This window comes from Durio zibethinus, chromosome 19, assembly GCF_047325235.1.
Source record: "Durio zibethinus cultivar Kanyao isolate XHJ-2024 chromosome 19, ASM4732523v1, whole genome shotgun sequence".
Lineage (NCBI taxonomy): Eukaryota > Viridiplantae > Streptophyta > Magnoliopsida > Malvales > Malvaceae > Durio > Durio zibethinus.
The window spans coordinates 5,069,301-5,074,808 of NC_143180.1; the positions used below are offsets into that span (position 1 = coordinate 5,069,301).

Genomic DNA, 5,508 nt, shown 5'->3' on the forward strand with positions numbered 1-5,508 from the left:
AGATAAAACAATAAAAAAAGTAAAATATTTTTGTAGAATAAATAATAATTATCCGAGGATAGAATTCTTAGAAATTTTAAATGGTAAATTTTTATGAAATTCCTAAGTGAGAAATCTTTTCTAAATTTATCTCAAATGGTAGAATAATTTAGATAAAGTTTCAATAACAGTAATTAATATTTATTTTCAATTAAAAAAAAATAAAAGAGAAAAATAAAAAATTAATAAAAATTTTAGGATTAAATACTAATTATCCAAAGATGAGGCTTTTAAAAATTTGGAATGGTAATTTTCTAGGAAATCTCTAAGTGAGAAATTTCTCTAAAGTTGTCCCAAATGGTGGTTTAGAATAAATAATAATTATTTGAAGATAAAATTCTTAGAAATTTCAAATGGTAAATTTATAAATTTATAAGAAATTCCTAAGTGAGAAATTTTTTTCTAAATTTGTCTCAAATAGTAGAATAATTTAGATAAAGTTTCAATAACAGTAATTAATATTTATTTTCAATTAAAAAAAGAAAATAAAAGAGAAAAATAAAAAATTAATAAAAATTTTAGGATTAAATACTAATTATCCAAGAATGAAGCTCTTAAAAATTTGGAATGGTAATTTTCTAAAAAATCTCTAAGTGAGAAATTTCTCTAAAGTTGTCCCAAATGGTGGAATAGTTTAGATGAAATTTCAATATAAGTAATTATATTATTTTCCAAACACAAAAATTTTTGGTTAGAAAATATTTGACAATTATCCAATGATGAGAATCTTAGAAATTTCAAATTGTAAATTTTCTAAAAAATCTCTAGGTGAGAAATTTATTTAAATTTGTTCCAAATGATAGAAGAATTTAAATGAAATTTCAAGAAAATAGTTGTCATATCATTCAACAAATAATTAAAAAAATTTTAAATTGATCCAAATAGTGAAAAATTTAGAAATAAAAAATAAAAAAAATTTTTGATGATGAAATTCTTAGTAATTGCAAATGGTTGATTATTTAAGAAATTTTTAGGTGAGAAATTTATTTAAATTTGTCCCAAACGATGGAAGAATTTAAATGAAATTTCAAAAAAATAGTTGTCATATCATTCAAAAAAAATAAAAAAAACAAAAAAATTCTAAATTTACCCAAATTGTGAAAAATTTAGAAATAAAAAAATAAAAATAAATTGCGATGATGAAATTTTTTGTAATTGCAAATTGTTAATTATCTAAGAAATTTTTCGGTGAAAAATTTATTTAAATTTGTCATAAATGATGAAAGAATTTAAATGAAATTTTAAGAAAATAGTTGTCATATCATCCAAAAAAATAAAAAAAAAACAAAAAAAAGAAATTCTAAATTGACTCAAATAGTGAAAAATTTAGAAATAAAAAAATAAAAAAAAAATTTGATAATGAAATTCTTAGTAATTGCGAATGGTTGATTATTTAAGAAATTTTTAGGTGAAAAATTTATTTAAATTTGTCCCAAACGATGGAAGAATTTAAATGAAATTTTAAAAAAATAGTTTTCATATCATTCAAAAAAAATAAAAAAATTCTAAATTGACTCAAATTCTTAGTAAATGCAATGGTTGATTATTTAACAAATTTCTAGATGAAAAGTTATTTTTAATTTTAGCCCCAAATGGTGGATGAATTAGATATATTTTTAATAAATAAGAAACCAAAATATAAAAATAATTAAATCTCTTTCTGACAATGAAGACTCCTCAAGAAAATAAATAAGATTCTTGAATACTCTTAAGGTGATGAAGTATTTTTAGGAGTTCTGTCAGATTGATAGAGAATTTTAAAAATTATTTTCAATATTTAACATTAAAACTTAAGACAATTAGAATCAAAACTTTAGGATAAATTTAAAATAAAAATGGTACCATCTTTCGAATGGGCTATAACCTTCCACATATGTAATCGAACTCTTGAATCTTGTTCTGATTAGAAGACCAAAATCTCTTCTTTTAAAGATTCTTAGTCAATCTTAATAGTTCTTTAAAAGGATAGATTAAATAGGTGGTCAATCATACCTAGAAAAAAAATTTATTGGCGACTTCATTTATTCAGTCTAGCTATAGATTTTCGAATTTATATGTTACGACAAATGTTATTTTCTGTTCTTTTCAATTTGATCCTTGCATTTGAAAAATGCTAGCTTTGTGAATCATTTCGTGATTGTCCTTTGTTTTTTTTTTCTTTAATTAGTCGTTAAGATCTAGTTTATATGATTAGATGATATGTGGGTCAATAATACTTTCTCTTTTCCTTTTGTTTCTTGTGTGTTTGATTTCTGGTGTGTTTGGTTGTTAATAAAGTTGTGGAATTTATGGGTCAAAATGTCTTTAATTAACTGTTTGGTTGTTGGGAAAATTATGGAAGAAGGAAATGGAATGTGAGAAATTTATTATCGTAGTTGTTGTTCAGGATTTGTAGATAGAAACTTACGAAACGATGGTTAATGAACTTTTGAACCATTGGGTCGGGTTAGGTTATTTTTATTCGCAGACCTTTTACTTTTTTTGTGATGCATATGTATATTGAAGATTGCTGTTGTGCAAAGGAAATTCATTTTTCGTTTATCCAATTTGATTATTTGGCTTGGTAGATAAGCCTTTATAAGGTGATTTGTTGTGTTTTGGGGAAATATGCCGACAAAGTGCGAGTTTTGAGCAGGAAGACTCATGGAATGGGAGCTGGTCGTAAGTTGAGAACCCACCGCAGGAGGCAGAGGTGGGCTGACAACGCATATAAAAAGTCCAATCTGGGAAATGAATGGAAGAAACCATTTGCTGGATCATCACATGCCAAAGATATAGTTCTTGAGAAAATGTTAGAACTAAGTTATGCTTTTGATGATGTTTTAAGGGTATTGATCTAGCAGATCGCGCTTGAATTTGATGCAGAACTTGACAATTTTGTTACTGGCATTTGCAGTGGCATTGAAGCTAAGCAGCCTAACTCTGCTATCCGAAAATGTGCTCGTGTTCAGCTGATCAAGAATGGGAAAAATTGCTGCTTTTGTACCCAATGATGGTTGCTTAAACTACATTGAGGAGAATGCCAGTTATACACAATTTTCTGGTTTTTGTCATAACTCTTCTGATCTTTGATGCATGTTTTTGTCTTTGGTTAATGTTTATTGAGTAAAATTTCATTGAACCATGTTCATAATTTCTCAGTCTTTGGGATGTTTTGTCTACTGGTATGATTTGTTAGTTAAAGAAAATTGAGAAAAGCTTGCTGTAGATAACAGGGTCTCCCTTTAAGTGTTGTCTAATGCCATGCTTGGTTTGATTTGGTGCAGGATGAGGTTTTGATTGCAGGATTTGGACGGAAAGGCATGCTGTGGGAGATATTCCCGAAGTCAGGTTTAAGGTTGTTAAGGTATCTGGTGTGTCTCTTCTAGCTCTTTTCAAAGAGAAGAAGGAGAAGCCAAGGTCTTAGGATTACTGGAAGAGTTTAGCTTTCATCATGGTTTACCAAATTTTTGTTTTCATCAAAGTGGTAGTGCTTGGGATTTTGAAATGAAGAATTTTGTGAACCATGTTTCATTTATCATCTAAAGTGAAAATTTTGATTAATTGAGTGATTTACAGCTTTTCAACTCTGATGATATCGTGGATGAATGCATGATGTAGGCATGCAAGTATTGAAATGTTGCTTGTAGTTTCCTGCATTTGGCATAGAATACTGGTATGCAATAATCAACTAGTAATTTGTAAAACATTGCATGAATCTCCTCAAATCATTGCTTTATAAAGCTGCAGGTTTCAGCGCAATGGTTCGTGTCTCTTCAGGTGAGTTGACCCTGCCGGATCCGGGTTCAAATTCAGGCTTGTGTTTAAACTTAGCCTTATCCACTTTTACCAGAGAAAAAAAAAAAAAAAGAATCACTGCTCTCTAAAGGGTTGGCTGTTATTTGATGGTACCAGAAATAAAAGGTTCCAGTTGAAAGGATAATCGAAAGAGATGAGGTGGATCATTCAGCTATTTTAAACTGAACATTAAAATTTTTCCTCCATGCATCGACAAGTGCTCAAATTTGTTTTGTTGCTTACATTAGGAACAATCTACTTTCACCACTAGGCCAGAAGTCGTTTTTTCTTGTAAAAATCCGTGCGTACAACCCATGATCCAAGAGGTTCTGTATCCCAAGGACATGAAAAATGAGAGAAGGATACACCCTGTTGCAATGAAATAACTGAAAAACCAAATGTACTTTCCAAAGCAAAGGCTTATAAGTCAGAAAATCTTCTTTTACTAACCAAGCATAAACATGTCCTTAACAACAATTTTAGAAAATTGAAAACATTGTATAAATCAAAACAAAGAACTCACAATCTTTTGATAATAACAAGACTCTCCTCATAATTGTGAACCCGAAGAAGATCTTCTCCACCTTCTTGACTTTAATACCAAGCTCGCTGAATTCCTCATTCTCAAGATCATAAAGCAAGAACTGTCCACTTCCAGATTCTACGAATACCTTACCATTGATCCAAAACCCGAACATCCTTTCAACTTCTAAAATAGGTTCAATCTTCAAAAGTTTGGTCCACTGCCCATCCTCATTCAACACCCAAACCTCATTACTTTTTTCACTTTTATCCTTCATCTCCGTATCCCAGAAAGATATACGATCATGCAATGGAAGCAGCTTCCCACTAGATTTAGGACAAGGTGACTCCATCAATTGAAAAACTTCAGTGCTCAAATAAAATGCAAGGATCTTACTGTCAGAGCCAAACTTGCTCATGTTCCAGTAGTAAACACCATTTACACATGCGTCATCGGAGCTGCAACAAATACATAGGTCTTGTAAGAACTGAACATCTTCCTTTTTCAATACTCTCCATGAATCGGTGCTCATCCTGTAAACAGCATAGCGAGGTGGAGGTGGTCGTACAATATTCTTCTCTAAATCCAGATAATACTGCATATAAATCACCTTGTAATCATTGGACAAAGGATCCAATCCAAATCCAAGAATATGTGTATAAGTTTCTGCCTTTGGTGGAATGTTTGGATTACAATCAGGGAGAATCCTAAATTCTCTTGTGGCGGGATTCCATGGAGTTATGCCAGAATTGTTTTCATCACATAAACAAATTAAACCATTATCCACACGTAACTCAAAAACATAGAGATCAGCAATATGTGAGGGCAACTGTTGATGCAAATCATGGTAAGAAACAAGGTTTTGATCAACAAACAAACGCATAAGAATATTCTCACTGTTGTCATCGTGATAATGAAAAAGAAGAAGCTTATTCTTCTTGCTGATGCTAAGATGGTTAGAAACAAAGCTGAGATTTTGAAAGAGATTACACCATGTTTTTGCCACACACTTGAAACGAAGGATAGATTTGACAGGCAATTTCAAGAGAATTTCAGTCAATATATATGCAGGCCAATCCCCAATGCACATCGCCATTAATCCAACCTTATTCTTTCTCTATATCTCAATGTGCCACCAAATCCCAAATTGAAAACTGAGAGAATACATA

General features: G+C 30.2%; 1 pseudogene; it reads left to right on the top strand.

Moving 5' to 3' along the window:
- Positions 1 to 2,520: 2,520 nt before the first annotated feature.
- Positions 2,521 to 3,552, top strand: LOC149513376 (small ribosomal subunit protein uS12-like; annotated as a pseudogene).
- The last annotated feature ends 1,956 nt before the right edge of the window (positions 3,553 to 5,508 follow it).